The 18,812-nt window shown below is 36.7% G+C and overlaps 1 protein-coding gene across 1 annotated transcript in view; it reads left to right on the plus strand.

Moving 5' to 3' along the window:
• Positions 1-18,812, plus strand: part of Lancl3 (LanC like 3) — a 109,771-nt gene that overhangs the window by 1,307 nt on the left and 89,652 nt on the right. The gene's annotated exons all lie outside the window — the stretch shown is intronic.

The following is an 18,812-nucleotide window of genomic DNA, read 5'->3' on the forward strand; positions in this document are numbered from 1 at the left end:
CCTCCCTCCCTCTCTCTGTCTCTCTGTCTCTCTGTCTGTTTCTGTCTCTCTCCCCCCTCCCTCCTTCTTTTGTTGGATTACCTGGCTTTGTGCCTTACCCCTGGTTTTTTGTTTTTGTTTGTTTTTTGTTTTGTTTCTTTGTTTTTTTGCAGTGAAGTTTGTGGCATCACTCCAGATCCCTCTTTGCCCCATGGCTTTTTAGGGGTTGATCTTGTGGCCCTTAAAAATGAGTGTTTAAAAACAAAGGGGGTGGAGTGGGGGAGTTATTTTCTTTCTGTTGAATTATGCTAGCAAGAATGCCCTTGAACATTAGAGTCTTTAAAAAGTAATGAAACTTTTAGGGAGTGATGCGCAGGAGAGTTGCTTTTGGATTCCTGGTCCTATAACCAATAGTAAGCTGGCTGTGTATAGGTCTGATGTGTATACTGTATTATTTACTATTAAATTCACCCTGTGACTCATAGTGCATGTGTATTTGATGTGAGTGTGGTCTTTTAAAATAACTAAGTGTAGAACAAAAAATACTCAGTTTGATCAAATACTTTTTTTTAATCCATCTTAAAATCAGTACTTAGGGTGTGACATAGGTCACAGCATTTGTGACAGGCAGCTTTGGATAAATAGCTTTATAGCTTTTTTCAGGGGCTCCTTCAAGGCAGTTCAGACTCTCTTTCTCTCTCTTCTTCTCTCCCTCCCTCTCTCTCTCTCTCTCTCTCTCTCTCTCTCTCTCTCTCACACACACACACACACGCACACGCACACGCACACGCACACGCACACACACTCACATGTTTTATCTGAATTGCCATGAATATAGGATGTCGCTATTAGAAAAAAAATTGTGCCAATTCCCATGGCGTTGAGGGACTGAAAATATAAATAAATAAAACTATGAAGCATCATAGTAACTACAACTGAAAGAGAAGCACTTTCGTTCATAATCTACTGGAACAAATGCACTGTTCTAGGGGGGAAGTGACACATTTAACTTGGCTTGATATAGTGAAAAAGACATTTGAAGAAAAGAAAGGCATATGAAGCACCTTAAATGTATAATTAGATGAGATAACCATTGCACACACAGACTTGATTTTTTTTTTAAATTTACAGCAGGTAAAGTTGATTCAAGTGAAGAAAAAAATTGTTAAAGGATGTATTAAGCTAGCAGGGCAGCAAAGGACCATGTGACAAAGTTGTCTGGAAATAGTTTGCTCTGCTTCTGAGTCATTGTTATCTGCTAGCTGTTTCACAAGGGCCCTTCCTGTTGTATACAACCAGTTAGAAGGCCACTGAGAGATTTGCATATCATTTGCATTACATTTGCATCTGCTTCCCAAACCTCGAAGTCCTATGGTAGGCAGTTAAAAAACAAAACAGAACAAAACAAAACGAAAAAAAAAAAACAACCATATTTTTCCTCAGTTGCTTTCCTTCCACCTGTTTCTTCTTTTGCCCATGCCTTTGAGTGTTTTCTCCATAATAGAAATTCAACCAAAAGACCAGGAAGATTCTACACAGATCTGGTGGTCCAAAACCAGTCTAGATGTTGCCAGGCACCACAAAAACATTTAAGATCTTTCTTTTGCCCTCCTGTAGAACTGTATCTTTTTGTTCTAATCAAACTGAGCTTCTCTGGCTGCTCCCAGGAGATGGAGCAAGAGAACGTGCTCCTAAGATTTTAAAAGAACAGCCTTTAATTTGTTAGATCCCTTACTACTAGTGATGGCCTAAGCTTCAACAATCCAAGAAATTCAGGCTTTGAATGTGTAGGGCAGGGACTGGCACATCTTCCCCTCCCTAACTCCTTGCCAGCAAACAGCTTTGATCCATGAACCTTGATTAAATTGAATTTCTAACTCGTGTGTCATTTTTCTATAAATAATCTGTCATTGTGCCTCAGCATCTTTTTTATTTCATTCAATGTCACTTACATTCACCTTCCTCTGTCATTTCCCGTAGTTATCACCCTAGCTTAGATCCTTCTCACATTATTTGACACATCTGTGCCACGTAATAAGTAATGGAATGAATGAATCACTCTGAGCCAGGGTGTGTTTTTTTTTCACCTCACTAAACCACTCATAGGCCATTTTAAAAAGCTAGCTTCTTAAAGACGCTTTTCATTACGTCATTTTCCTGCTCAGCATCCTTCAGTGGCTCCTTATTGCCTTCTCTCCAGTGGCTTCCCATTGAATACTTAAAACTGTGACACTTAAAATGTCGGAGAAAGATCTCACATGATCAGGCCCACTTTGCTTCTTCCTCAGTGTTCAGGAGCCTTACTGGCCTTCTGTTGTTTTAGACTTTTTCTTGTCTCGGGGTTTTTGTACTCTCTGTTCTCCCTACCTGGAACACTTCCTCCAGATATTTTTATAGCTAGCTCCATGACCTTGGATAGGCCTTTACCTCCTTACTAAGGCATTTCCTGCTAGTCTTATTTAGAATTGCCCTCCTTCCCTTCTTGGTTTTACTCAGTCTGTTTATTTATGTCTTCACTAATTAGACTACAAATTCCAAAGCATGGGCATGTTTGTATCTTGCTGTAGCATCAGTATTAACATAGTGTCCAGCACACACACACACACACACACACACACACACACACACGTATATATGTATATATATACACACACATACAACTTTTCTTCTGTATTGTTGCAAATGTTGCCGGTGAACTACATGGCTTGCATTGCCAACTTACCTTTAAAATGGCATCTTGTTTATCAATATTTTCCCGTATGCTAGTGTTTTTGGTGCTATGTTTAAAGAAAGCATTTTCTACTTCTGGATTCTCAGTAAATATCTGTTGAATGAATGAATTGAATGAATTACAGGTTCTTACAAATTTTTCTTCAACTCAAACTGACCCACGAGCACGAGATCAGTACTTTTGAAAAATTTATTTTGCATGGGAATCACTTGAAGACCTTGTCAGCAAGATACAGGAAAATTGTCATAAATATTATGAATATACAGTAAAACATAGGGAAAAATTCTGATTCAGCCTTGGGATACAGTCTGATAGTCAGCATATCAAGTTCCCAGGTGAGACTGATGTGGTTGATTCATAGATCACAATTTAGATTATAATATGATTCTGTATGTGTTTGGCTTTCTCTCCAGCCATGTCTATTTATTTATGCTGCAACACTTTGTTGTATAGAGATTGGTATATTGATTTATGGGACTGTAATTTAGAATTACAATGTTCATTACAATATAATACTGTGCTTTTGTTATAAAGTCTCACAGAGAAATCTGTCTCAGGAGGTAGAAACAAATAATTGTGTTCTTTCTCACCATTTATAGAATCAATGTAGTCTTTAAAATATGTCTTGTGACTGATGCATTTCTCACTTTCTGTTGGCTACTAGAAAGCATAAGGACTGAATTTGGATCATGTGCTCGACGTCTAGATTTATCTAATTGGTTCCATCCTTAGATTACTCTACTACCTTTCACCTTAAAGTTTCCATTTGTGTTGATTTAATTGAGAAACATTTAAAATGTGTCATGTGCAGAGAGAAAAGAACATAGACACTCACTGAATTACTCAATCTGCATGACATGTTCCAGTGAATTCAACCCTCCTAGAAACACTTGAGAAAATTGGGTTTGAAGCATATATGGGACATAACCTTACACATTGGGTCACTGAAGTCCCAAGAAACTGTGCCACAAATACTTGCAGTCATCCTGTTCTGCCTTCTACTGATTGGTGGAAATAAGGAGGAAATGATAGAGAGATTAAGGGAGATATAGGATGCCAATTAAAATAACTGTCACTTGATGATCCTGGACACATAACTTCAAATGTAAGAGCCTTGGCTTCCACATTTACAGTTGGATTAATAAATCTTAAAAAATCAAATAAGCTGAGCCTTACAAAATAATTTTTTATTTTATTCATTTTCTACATTTCATTCATTCATTCTATGAGTCTCAGGTTTTTCTGTCATTATGCCAAGCAATGTGGTAGATTCTTGGAATTTTGCAGTGAGCAAAACCAACAAGCTTATTTGACTGTTAGAAATTGTCCGAACGAAGTGGCTAGGAAGAAAGGGAGAGGAGTGGTCAGGTTAGAGAAGGCAGAGCTGCTGTTTGGGAATGAATGGGAGGGAGGCTCCTTTGTGAAGGCATATTATGTCTTAAAACTGGAGCGTGAAAATTGAGTGCCTGTCCTAAGAGCAATCATTTTGACAGAGGGACCAGACAGGACCAAACCATCCAGGTTTAGAGGTCTCAAAGAAACTAGAGTAAGAGATGAAGTTCAAAGACTTGGGAGGCTTCCAACTGGAGGGAAATTAAAATCAGATCCCTTGGGGCCAAGTAAGCCAAAGTTAGGAGCTTGTGTTTCTTTTGTGTTTAAACAAGGGAGCATATTGATCTTATTTACCTTTTGAAAAAAAATCACGGAGTTTTTCTATGTTGAATAGATTGCCAGTAATAAGAATGGTAAAGAGATAGGGATAACTTCTGGTAGAAGTATTATGTGTGATTAGCATGTGAGAAGCTCTGAATTTGATCTGTAGTATGAATGTGTGCTCGTAGACACAGACACACACCCCACACCCCCACACACACGCACTTGAAAGAGGTGTTTATGTGACTCTTTTAAAATCCTTTTTGCACCAAGAACTCCTTTGTCAGTCTGTGAACTTTCAAGACTTCTCAGGATAACAATTAAAATTAAAACTTAGAACTACAAAAACCCCAAACAAACAAACAAACAAACAAAGAAAAAAAACCCAAGCATTGTCTTTAATTCAAAGATCAAAACATTAACAAAATGTAATTAACACATTGGGATTTTTTTACAATGGATCTTATGATTATGCTATTTTAAAAATAGGAGTCAGTGATATCTTTTAGAACTTCAGTATGATACACACATATCTGCGACTTCTGTAGGTGACAGCTACAAGTATTACTGGTGTTTGTAGTCTGCATTTTTAAAAATTTAATTTTTTTTTTGAGACAGAGTCTCTACAGGCCCAGATGGCCTAGAACTTGTTATGTATATGAAGCTGGCCTTGACTTTCCAGAGATATGTCTGCCTCTGTTTCAAGTGTTGAGATTAAAGGCATGTACTCAATACTAGGGACAACATTTGGTTTTGCATTTTGTTTTGTTTTGTTGGTGGTTCCTTTGAGGCTGGGCCTTGATGACCTTTAACTCACTGTGTAGCCTAGGCTGCCTTGAAACTCAGCACATTTCCTGCCTCAGCCTCCCAACTGATGGCAATTATAGGCATAATCCATCATACCCAGCTTACATTTGTAGTAAACAGAAATGCTCAGTGAATTAGTGAACAGATGTGATTTTATTTTTCCCAAACAAAGGGACTGTTTTGGAAATTGCTGTGATAGACCACAAAAAAATGCTTGACACATAGAATCTGTTTAATACAAGTAATGTTAGCCCTTTCTGCTCCTACTAACAAATAAGCCAGTGTAATTCTGATTATCAGGTAGAAAAATTATATTCCCTACAAGATTTGATCCTCCTGCTGTGATTTAAAAATTGCAAAGATCTCAATTGGATCCTCAGCATATTCATAAAGCAACTTCTTGTGAACAGCTAGGATTGCTGAAGAAGCAGAGGTGTGAGGATCACAAATTAGAGTCCACTTTGGCCCTTTGAAATCTCCAAGCCCACCTCCAGTAACATACCTCCTCTAACAAGGCCATACCCCGTAATCTTCCATAAACAGTTCTACTAATTGGGGACCAAGAATTCAAACATATGAACCTATGGTTGTCATCCTCATTCAACCTACCACATCTGGATGCTTTTATCTGAGAAGAAGAGAATGACCAAGAAATCGATTGAATCCATATGTGGTGGTACATAGCCATAGTCCTAGCACACAGCTGAAGCTGGAGAATCACTTGATCCCAGGAATTGGAGGCCAGCTTATGTAGCACAGTGAGGCTCCTATCTCAAAAAGTAGGGGAAAAAATCACATAATTACATTAAATACTAAATGGACTAATCAGGTTGTATTTAAATACTTATATTATTGTATATAGTAAAAACAGAAATTAAGGGAAAATGTGGTTGGACTAAGGAGAGCATTCATGAACTCATTCAATGAAAAAGTATAGTCATTCGAGGTTGTTTAGGCAACCAACGAGACTTAAGAGAACCGGCACCCTTCCTGGATATTTTCACCTTTATCATGCTCTTGTATAAGTTAAGTAGAGGCTTGGGCAGCACGGGGGTGTCTGTGGTTTTCCCAGCACCTATTTTTTTGAATCATGGAGAATGTTCCATACAGAAGGCTTTCCTTTCTGACTCATTGCCCATCACTTGGTCTCCGGCCAGTTCTAGATTTAGGGAAGACAGAGAAGGCTAATTGTCTTTCATTTCTAACCTTTAAAGTTGGACAGAGTTTCTGACAAGAAAGGAGAGGCTTTTGGCAGGTTACCAAATGGTCTGCCCTTTGGCTTCCCTTGCCATGATCTGTCTGTGACTTCTCACCTTTACCCACTTACGTTTCCTGATGCTGGTGTTTCCCTTCCCTTGCCAGGTCACCTCTATGTGTCATGGCAACTGTAGAGTGTTTTAATTTTCCTGTTGGTTAGCTATTCATCAAACATAAGCTATGATATTAACTTAATTAAAATGTGTGCTAGCAAATATTGGGGATGTATTTTATAGCAGAAACTATTCACATTCCCTCCCTCCCTCCTTCTCTCCCTCCCCCTCTCTCTCTTTCTTTCTCTCTCTTCTTTCTTCTTCAAGTTACATGTAAAGGTTTATTACTTTTTAAATTGAAAATAAATTCTGATCTCATACAATCCATCTGAGCCACTTTCCCCTCCCTCCATTCCTCCCACTTCCCTTCTCCCCCAGGTCCACTCCCCCTCCATTTCCCTTCATAAAAGAGTAGAACTCTCCAAGAGACAACAACCAAACAGGACAAAACACAATACATTAAGACAAGCCAAAAGTTCTCATATTGAGACCAGGAACCAGAGGCTGGGTAGTCTAGGGACCTAGAACCAAACATGACTAGCAAAAATAATAATAATGATAATAAAATTTTTAAAAAAAGTAAGTAAGAAAGAAAAAAATCAGTGAAGTAATTCTTAATTATATTCTGCTATACTCATAGATTGCTGCCTTGTCCAGTTGTCATCAGAGAGGTTTGCTTCCTCTGGCATCAGATGGGAGTGAGCACAGAGACCCACAGCCAGACATTATGTGGAAAGAGCCTAATTGGAGATCTCCATCAGGCCCTTATTTGCTTTATAATTATTATTGTTATACTAATATGGCAAGGTCAATGAGATAGTATAAAATGAGCTTTCTGAGAACTAATAATTGTTTAAAAAACTTCCTTTTTTTACTAAAATGTATTTCATAAGTGTGTTTTCTTCACTTGCACAGATAATATTTTTAAGATTCGTTTTATTTCCAGGTGTATGTGAGTTTGAGTGTATGCATATGTGTGTGTGTAGGTGCCATAGGAGGACCCCCTTAGTTAGGTACCCCTTGAGCTGGAGTTACAGGCAATTGAAACTGCTTGATTTGGGTGCTGGGAATGGAACTCAGGCCTACAGCAAAAGCAGTATGTACTTTCAGGCATCTTCTCATTTCACAAATGATCATATTATATATGTCTTCTGTAACTTGTTTCTTTTGTGTAATATACTTTAGACATACTTGTTAATCTTATATAGAAAAATATCTCTTTTTTTGGTTCTACTTATTTGTTTATTTTGTTTCTAATTGTCTGTAACATAACTTAACCTTATTGATGGACACTTAAATTTCCTAGTTTCCTTTTTCTTTTTTCTTTTATCAAAAATAGAATAAAAAGAATGTACATATATGTATATACACATGTAAAATACAAACACATTATATATATATATATATATATATATATATATATATATATGTATTCATCTTTACCTACTTTTTCAGGCATGCTTGCAGGAAACACTTCTTAAAGATTGAGTCAAAGTTTACATAAGTTTTTTTTTATTTGCTATAGATGATCAGATTGTTTTTCAAAAATGTTACATCAAGTGAGGCTGAGGTAGGATTGCTGCAAGTTCAAAGCTAGCCTGGGCTAGCTAGTGAGCTCCAAACCACGTAGAACTTCATAATAAGATGCTGTCTTAAGCCAGGTGGTGGTGGCGCACGCCTTTAATCCCAACACTTGAGAGGCAGAAGCAGGCGGATTTCTGAGTTCAGGGCCAGCCTCGTCTACAGAGCGAGTTCCAGGACAGCCAAGGCTATACAGAGAAACCCTGTCTCAGAAAAAAAAAAAGTTTAAAAAAAAAAAAAGATGCTGTCTCAAAGTACAAAGCAAGCAACAACAAAGCCATATCATCAATTTTCATTCCCACCACTGGTGTTTGGGGACAGTTCTGTTCTCACATTCTTTTCAATAGATGATTTAATAGAATCCAATGGGAATCTAACTGATGAGTATAAAATGAGGATGGATGTGTCTATGGTAGAGAATGCGTTCTTATAATTGTTATTTAATTTCTGGCAGAAAATGAACCCTATTATTGTTAATTCTTAAACTGACAATACATAGGTGAAAGATATGACAATCAATATGCTTTTAAAAGTAGGTGTGTATTACACACTCCCTGTGTGAACCTTAAATATTGACTTCAAGTGACAGCAGTATTGGGAAAGCTGGATTATTATAGGCCAGGCACAAGTACTAACTACTTGATTATAGACCTGCCAAAAAAGTGGGACGAGCCTATAGGCTACAGTTTAGATCATGTGTCACTTACAATTGAGTACCCTCCGAAGGCTAAAAGACATAAAAGAAACTAACAATGCATAATCACTTACTTCCATACACTGATGTTTGAATATATTATGTTCCTACTGTTTGTGTAGTAAAGTGTAACTTTATTTACTTTAAACATTTTTGCTTTTAAAGTGTCAAAATAATTATTTGTGTAATGTTTCAGTACATTGTAAAATGAGCAAACAGGGCTAATTAACACATCTATTACCTCGGATACTCATGTTTCATTGTAAGGGCATTTTAAATCCACCTTTAAGCAGTTTTCAAATGTAAAATACGTTAATATCAACAGTATCCATTTGCTGTGCTATATTACCAGGCATCTTCTTCTGACTAGACTTATTTCCCTTTTCTCCATCTTTCCTTTCCTCTGGTAACCACTAGTAACTATATTCTATATTTCTGAGTTTTGACTTTCTTGGAATGTGCGGTGTGTGTCTGTGTCTGTGTGTGTGTTTGTGTGTTCCCATGTGCATTAATAATATTAACAACCTTCCAACATGGACACCATTACTATCTTCCTAATACCCCCTGAGGAAACTGAGGCCCAGAGAGACTGAAGAATGCGCAATTGGGCAGTGGGAGAGCTAAGACTTGAGGCTCCACTAGTTGGTCATTGACTATTTGCTTTCAGTTGGTGTTTCTCACTCGTTAGCATAAACACAAGCTGAGACTATTGTTCACAGTCAGGTTTGGGATGGGTGGGTCTATTGTATGACCCATAACTCTGTCTTTTGAGAAAGTCTATCTGTAATGCTCCCACTACTGCTCTGTTGGAGCAGTTGTGAATACAAAAGCTTCCAGTTTTATGGGATTTCCTATCTGTCGATTTTCCCCAGCTGTTGTGGTTTTCTATTAAGAATCACCCTCTTCCATGACTGCTGTTATATCTGCTTTCTACTTTTCGGTTTATGCTGAAGGGAAGCCTGGACTTTTTCCTATAATAAATGTCATTTTCCGTTGGATATAGAATGTTTTTTTCTCCTTTTTAAAAAATAAATTGTGTATGGTGAAGGAATTGTGTAGTTATTTGTGGGTGGTGCATGTATGTGAGGAGTGAGTGCATGTGCATACAGAGGCCACAGCATCACATCATACTGCTCTGCTTCTGCTTAGTCCCCTGAGGGCCTCTCACTGAATTGGAAGCTTGCTGTTTCAGCTAAAATGGCTGGCCAGTGAGCACCCCAGACCACCTGTCCACAATCCCCAAAGCTAAACTAGAAGCACTTAACTTTTATGTGGAGCTGGGGATTCAAATTTGGGTCCTCATACTTGCACAGCAATGACTATTTATTATTCACTAAGCCTCAGAAGGTTTTGTTCTTAAAGGACCTAATTAAGCACATTTTAGGAAATTTGCATCATTTAATAATGCCAGAAGAGGCTCTTTATTATAACATTCCAGATTAAATAGAAAACATGTGCTCAATACCGCTTTCTATTTTAGAATGGTACAGTTAATTTTACCTGTTTGACAGAAAGTACCACTTCTCCCTCAATAAAAACTGAAATTGAAGGCAATTGGATATTTTCCTTTTAATTTTTAAAACTTTTCTTGTACAATAATTTAACAGGCACGGTAAAGTCATAAATACTAAACAAAACAACCCATTTAGGTTTACATTAAATTTATAGTTTTTATGTATTGATATATATGTATATATATTCCATTAAATCTCAAAAATATTCTTTAATTATGATTACTTTAAGAGAGCTTGGTTAATTTTGGTTTGTTACTGAATAAATTTGGAAAGTAAACAGTAAAATCCTTTTAAGTATACTAAAATGTAAAGGTATTGAATTTTACCAATAACAGCCAGTGTGATACACGATGGTTTTTAATGAAACTGTAGTATATTTATCAATTTCTACATGTGAAAATGATTGATTATATTATTTTCTCATTAACTTCTTGGGTAATTTTACTTATGTTGGTTTCTATAATGACTTGTATTGGTCAGGTGACTGGCCGATACATAATGCAGAGAGGATTTTGTCCAAGTGAAAGAGACATTTCTACTATCTCTCATAGATTGGAAATGATCCCTTGGTTAAATGGAACTAACAGTCTCTGATATTTCCAGTTGTGTTTTATCATGATTCAGATGACTGATCTCTGACCTACAGTCTTTAAGTCCATAATCCCTTGAATATGTGGTTTATTTCAGAAAAACAACCAACCAACCAAACAATACATGTTGCTTTCATGAAATTTCTATCATCTGTCGGTCTATCTATAATTGTACAATTAATTTTACTGGTATGACAGAAAGTACCACTTCTCCCTCAATAAAAACTGAAATAGAAGGTAATTGAACATTTTCCTTTTAATTTTTAAAACTTTCATCTCTCTATATTATATATATATAAAGATTATATAATCTTTATATATAATTTTAAAAATATATACATAGGTATATAGATATCTAAATGCTATTTATCCTGTTCTAATTATTTTCTTTGTGGATTTAGTTACTAGGGAAACCTACAGAGCCAACAGACCACTTATACTTAGGGTGTTAGCCACTAAGGCAAACTCAGCTTTCATGAAATCATCTAATCCATTTGTTTTGTATAAGACCAGACTTTTTTTTATGAATAGCTTCAACCATTCAACAACTCCAACAATGAATGACTGACATGTTGAAGTGTGAGTATTGTTGTCTTAGTCATAACCAAACTGTATCCAGGTAACAGATAAAGTCTTTCAAGACTTCACTGGTGAGAACATCATCTAAATGAGAGGTGGCAAAACAAATATTGGCCATGGCATTAATGTGCAGTTAGATGTTACTGTGTCTATCTGCTGGCTGGTTTCTTTGCACAGAATAGATTCCAGTGCTCAGTGGTGTGTTGAAATCTGGTGTCCATGGCAACCAAAGCATCTCTGCTCTCCAAGCAAGCACTGTGGGGACCAGCTGAATCTCCCTCTGCTCATACAATGACTTCAGGAAGGAACCACATACTTAGCAGATTTTACAGGTATCTAACTAAGCTCGAAGAGGTTCAAACACAATCCAAACGGGAGTATTATCCTCAACAAATAGTTTATTTTTTTGTTTAATTCTTTTGGTTATTTTGAGACAGAATTACTACATAATGCTTGCTAGTGTGGAACTGTTTTGGCCAGGTTGTTCTCTGACCCACAATCCTCCCTCCTCAGCTTTCCAAGTGCTGTGATTACAAGCCTCTGTCATCATCACTCCTGATGAATTTTGCTTTTTAAAAACTTTTTTCTCTAATTTGCCTGTGAAGCAAAAGGAGTCGCACATGTATTACAAAATGCAGCTGTTGAAATAGGTTGGAGTCTCAGCAAAGGTGCTTAAATGGGTAGTTAAAAACAGGGTTTTCACAAGCTATGGGATTGAATCCTGGCTCCAGGGCATCCTTTTATTGACTTTAGGTAAGCTACTTAGCATTTTTGAGGCTTAATTTTCTCATTTGAAAAGTGTAATCCAAATAGCACTGACCTCTTAGGGTGCTGGGATGAGCCACTGAGGATATGCTCACGTGTTTAAAGAGGATCCTCCAGGTATAGAGGCGGACCTTGTATGGCAAGCATTCTTTTATGGTTATTTTGAATCTCATCCCCAATGTGAAGGGAAACTCTGTTGTCCAAATAGTACAGGTATGTTTTTTTTGACTTTCAGGCAGTCTGTCTGATATTCCTTAAGGTGATTTTTATAGCTGTTGTCTCCTGAATAGCAATAGTGGAGCTTTGAGATTTTTTTCCACAGAGGATGCAAAGAGCTAGAGGGAAATATCCTGTGCTCTGCCACACAGGAGATTAAGCTGAGCTGCTCAGACAGATTATGTGTCAGAATAAATTGAGTGCCTAGGCATCACCCCTGAAATATGAACCTATATGAGTTACTGTGTCCTCTGGGGGAAAAGGATTTTCCTTTTTGTTTAAAAGAAAACAGGTTACTTACTAACTTAATACAAGCACTGGGATTTGCTGTGTCCCTGGAGGAAATCATCTCATTGACATAAAGCTACTGCCATATGCTAAGAAAATGATGTTGGGATATTAATTTCTTGTTCTGTTCATTCCCCAACTTTTCTTTCCTTCTGAAGCTCATTTATTCATATGGCATTAACTCAGAATTTCAGAGTAATTTTGATAGTTGTGATTTGTTGAAGTGACCTCTTCAAATAACCTTTCCTTAGCAAATGATCCAGACTGTATATTCAGTAGCCTGTTTTGGGAAAGGATGACTACAGTTAATGATTCTTTCAAGGTTTCTTCAACCTCTGGAGAGGGAAGCCAATTGTTTTTGTATTAATTCGTGTTCTGATTTGTGTTGGAAAACCACAGTGATTTTACAGACAAAATCTGTATTTCATTCTTTTGAGCAATAATAATGCTTTTAGTCCTAACAACACTCTACTCATTATTCATAATGGTGACATTTCCTTATCCATAATCAGTGAGGTCCTATATGTATTCAGTAGTTCTGCTAATGACCTTCAGTATTACACCAAGTCTAGGTCTTGGCTTTAATACCTGTGTTGGCCTGTTATATTTTTTTTCTCCAAGTTTAGTGTTTCTCACAGTTGAGTATGCATCAGAATCACTGGAGGGTCTGTGAAACATGCATGGTTGGCTCTCTCCCCACTGTTTTGACAAAGTAGGAATAGAACTGGGCCTGAGAATTTGTACATTTATGCTCTTATTGCTGCTAATGGTTTGTAGGCAACATCCTGAGAAGATCACTAGCCTAAACTTGTGTAAACATCTCTGAGATGTGGGAAGTAGATGAAGACATTGTGCTCCAAACTTAGTATAACCACCAGAAGATATGTCAAGTGCTGGGGCTTACTATACACTAGCCACTATGATACACATATCACTTCTCTTACAAGTAGAAGTTAGATCATAAAATAATCATAGCATGACTTGCAAATGTTCATGCTGAGTTAGCACTCAGTCATACTTAGCTGTTTTGTCAGGTCACCTCCCATCACACTGTCAGCTATGCTCTGAATCAAACAGCAAGTTAAAAGAGTATGTGTGGCCTTCAAACTGGAGGGAAAAAGATCCCCACATACTGATATTTGGAAGAATACTCTATCCCAGTGTCATTATAGTTACATTGCCTTGTCACCCAAATGCAAAGGCCACCAACAGCACTTTCCATGCCCCAATTCCCTTCTGAGGTTTTAACATTGAAACTGAAAAAGCAACTGTCCTCTAAAAGACATTTGAAGAAAACATTTGATCTCAAAAGCAGTTACCTTAACAACATAAGCAAAGAAACTGAAAACTTGGAGGAAACAGGTAATACTGGGAACATGCTATAGTTTCGGAACATTTCTAAAGGCTTTGTCCTCGGCTGGAGCTATTGGAAGGTGGTAGAACCTTTAAGAGGAAGGGCCTAATCAGAGAATTTGGTTGTTAGTTGGGGTAAAGAGTTGTCCTCAAATGTAATTTTGAGGGCCAGCCTCTTTGCTTCCTCTGAGGTGAGGAGTTCACCTATAAAATGATTCCAACATGATCTGCCAACAGGTCCAAAGCGTCCAGCCACCAACTATGGTGTGAAACCTTTGAAACTGAGCCCAAGGCATTTTTGATATTTTGTTCCAGTGACAGCAAGCTCACTAATACTGAGGAGCATAAGAAAACTCTCAAGTGTCTAACAGTCTCCAATGTGCTAATTGATATTGTCAGAGGGGAAGGTGACCACATGTGAAGAGCAAAGCAGGATAGTATTGGGAAGAACAAGCATAACAGGAAAGGACTCTGAGAAATCAACAATCTTAGCAGTAGAAAAAAACAAAAAACAAAACAAAACAAAACAAAACAAAAAAACAACAACAACAACAACAAAAAACCCTTGCATTAAAGAATTAGAATATTGTTGAATAATGCCCCCAGAAGTTCAACCCAAAGAAAAAACGATGAATTAAAATGAGAAGCATATGCCAACTTTGATGGGAGAAACTTCACAAGCCCATCCTGGCTGCTGAGAGAGGGAGAGCTAATTTTCTTCAGGGGGTCGGGCCTAAAAACATACTTACATATATGTAAAATAAAATGGATTCAGTAGATTGCATACATACAGATATGTATATATATGTAATAACAGTTCAAGAACATAACAACAGGTCATGAACTTGAGAGGGAGTGGGGCCATGGGGGAGTTAGATGAGGGTAAAGGAGCGATGGAAAGGACATAAATGCAGTTTTAATATATGGAGGTTAGATATTAGAAAGAATCCATGGTTTGTAAAATTGGTTTAGATTTTTACCTCAAATGAGTTGGAATATGGGTAGAAAGAGGTAGAACAGGGGCCTACTATTATTTTGTAAACCTGCTGACTGTCTTAGATTAGCTGTCTGATTTTATTTTATTTTTTGAGAAATATGACTATTGGGAACATTGTTCTTTATATAGCATGCTAAAATCTTTCTACAATTTATTCTGTACTTCACATTTATCCTTTTCACACTAAGAAGTTTTTCAAATAAATTTTGTTATATACAACTAAGATATCCAGTACAATGCTAAGGAATAGAAATAGACAAAAGTTTGTTATCATTAAGCAAATTAGCTGATCCACTGTCTTAACATGATCATCCTTATTTTATTTTTAATTTTTATTAGTTTTTATACAATATATTTTGATTGTATATCCGTCACTGAGTCCTCCCAGACCCACCCTGCCTCCCTGCTCACCCAATTTAATGTTCTTTACTGTTTTTTGTAAAGAGAGCAGTAGCAGTTAAGCTGTTATCTGGCATAGACCTGAAACAGTATAATTTTATTACCTGTAGGTCTGCATCATGTACATTAGTTCTCTAGGCTTCTTCGGCCTGAACATCCATAGCTTTGTATCTGCCCAATAATAAAGCAATATTCTCAGAGTCCATATATTAAATAATGAAGCCATTTATAAATGAATGTTGTCAACCCACATTTAACTTCAGAATTAAGGTTTCCTATAACCCTTATATTCTTAAAAGTCACACTCAATTGAGATTTAATTAAAATGATGGCATTTCAATATTTTGCATTACTTTGAACTAATGACTCTGTACCAATTTAATCTTTCATATGCTTTAACATAAGATTATGTCTTAGAGAGAAGTACTGAGTAAAATCATGAAAATAAACTTATTAAGCTTTTACATGGGGATGTCAAGATTTTTGTTGAAATAGTTAAAAGGGAAGGGACAGATGATTAGGATACAAGAGTCTTTGAAGCATTTATGTGACACACAATGAAACCAAAAGTTTCCCATATCCATGACTCAGATGCTTCAAAATCTAAAGTGCCTCCAAGCCATTCTACTGGTAATAATTACAGAAGTGATAATGTTGCCAGATACCTTTTGTTACTTAAGCTATCTTATGTAATTCTCATAACATCTCAGGTTAAAAACTTCGCTCATTTTTTAGACTAGAAAATATAAAATATTTGAAAGAGCTTAAATAACGTTGTCCGGATATATGAAGTAAGAAATAGGATAATTATAACACTTATTGCCTAAATAGGATGCTTTTTAGATTTATTGTCTCAATGTGTATATATATATATATATATATATATATATATATATATATATGAATAAATTGGATCGCATTCACCCTAATTATCAATCTTTCATTCCTCTCAACCTCCCACCAACCCTTTTCTTTTACCCACAAAGTCTTTCTTCTTTTAGGAGGATACTTTTTTTTTTTTTGGTTTTTCGAGACAGGGTTTCTCTGTGTAGCCCTGGCTGTCCTGGAACTCACTCTGTAGACCAGGCTGGCCTCAAACTCAGAAATCTGCCTGACTCTGCCTCCCAAGTGCTGGGATTAAAGGCGTGCACCACCACTGCCCGGCAGGATACTTTTGATAGGCACCAACTAGTTGGGAATCTAACAAAAAAAATCCTACAAACCAAGACTGACCTGTGCTTTATGGTCTCCCACTGAGAAGGCATTGAGTCAAGTCTAAAACACAAATTCTTCTCCAGTGTTATGATCTTTTTACATCATTTATCTACTTTAACATAAGTGTTAAATACAAATTCCTTCAAGGAATAACTACTAAATGGCAAACAGTTGGTTTTCTGTTTATTAAGAGGCTCCTTCAAGGAACCATTTAGAGCTACTAAACCAATCTGAGGATTTACGACTAAATTAGTTGTCTACAAAAAAAAAGTTATTCAGACCCAAATGAAAGGCAGTTGCGTACAAGAGAGATATTTCTGAATAGAACACAGGAAAATAATTGGTAGTAGTCTGGTAGAGAGAAGCATCATGCCTACATACATAATTGTAAAGTCATGCAGTGGAACATTTCCAACATTACATTTCTTCCCTGATTTTCTTTTAGAATTTTTCTTATAATAATATTTATTTATTTCCCAATAACTTGCCACAATGTCCTTAGCTGTTCTTTTGTGTACACTGTTTATTGCACATACCACATTTGCGTTCATGCTATATGGCTACCAAGGAGCCTTTCTTGCATCATACATGGGACAGTTCCATATTCTTTTCTGCTATCAAGTTTGACTGCAAATAGAATAATCTCTGTACATATTTCCTGAAAGAGGAAATAAGGCAGATTAAATGCTTTTAATTTCATGAAACCTAATAATGCCTTTGAGACTGAGTTATCCAGTGTCAAGAAGGGAGAGCCATATTTTGAATCTTGCTCTTCACCAGCTCTTTTCCTAAATGTGTTTTTACTTCTAGGGATCTGATAGCAGAGATACTTAGGATTCAGTATTTTATGGACACAACTATTGGTTAGTCATGAACACTGTCATATTTTCAGTTATGACCAGCCTTTTGACAGTCACAAGATGGTAAATTTTGCTTTTTTTAATTGTAAAATGGGAAATGTGCTAGCTTATAACCGGTCAAAATGATCCACTCATGCCATTCTGTGATAACAAATAGAACTCTGTGATTGTTAACTTGAAGGACACCATTTTAAAATGTATAATTTTGGATTGCACAATGCCTTGCATCTAAAAAGCTTTTATTTTACATTTAAAACAATCCCCATTATGCTTATATTCATGCAGGTGATAAAATTCTGTATGTGTTTCTGGACCTTTTTCGTTTACTATTTTAAGGTTTGCATTTGACAAACCGAACACTGAGAGAACAGTAATTAGAGTTTCTCCTTTTTGTTTTTTTTTCTAATACACTCATCATTTTCCTGAGAGAGAGAGAGAGAGAGAGAGAGAGAGAGAGAGAGAGAGAGAGAGAACACGAAAGGTAAACTCAACGTAGAAAATGGTGGCTTTAATTATATATGAAAACATCAACTCCTTAAATGGTTGTTAAGTATGAATCATACAGCACAGATTTAAAATCAATTTTTAGTAATTTTCCTTGCATGGCAGCCAAGAAATGAGTATATAATCACACCGTCCTGGCAGTGAATAAACAAAGACCTGATAAAATGCTTGAAGCAGATATTTGAAAGAAAACTGGACATTCAGAATGTTTCTTGGGCATCTGCTGACTTAACATCCCTGTAGTTTAGTAACTTGAGCTTTTAACTAACAAGCCGACAGCTTACGCAGCATGATTTTGCTTTTTTCAGTAACTACAGGCTGACCCACAGATAATTCACCATCACACATATGGAAGTATTCTTCCATTGATGCTGGTAATTTCTTTGAGTTTCTAATACACAAGTGGCTTTAACTAGTGGTTTTCAACCCTTGAGGATATTATAGTTTACATTTGGCAAGCTGCCTGCCTGTCCTGACACACCAAAGGAAAGCCAAAGGCACAAAAATATCATTCTATTTGTTAATATTGTTTTATTAGAGATTTATTAAAAAGATACTGTGATAGTTAGCTGCAGCTGTCACCTTGACATACATTAAGAGAGTCACCTGGCAGGAGACATTCAAGTGAAGAATTGCCTCAGTCACATTAGCCTGTGTCCTGTTTGTGAGGCCTTGTCTTAATTGTAGGATTTCTCAGCTAACTGCCGATGTTACCGTCCATAGGCAAGTGAGTCTGAGCTGTATAAGAAAGGTAGATGGCCTTACTTTTTTTTTTTT

This window comes from Mastomys coucha, chromosome X, assembly GCF_008632895.1.
Source record: "Mastomys coucha isolate ucsf_1 chromosome X, UCSF_Mcou_1, whole genome shotgun sequence".
In the NCBI taxonomy this organism is placed as follows: Eukaryota; Metazoa; Chordata; class Mammalia; order Rodentia; family Muridae; genus Mastomys; species Mastomys coucha.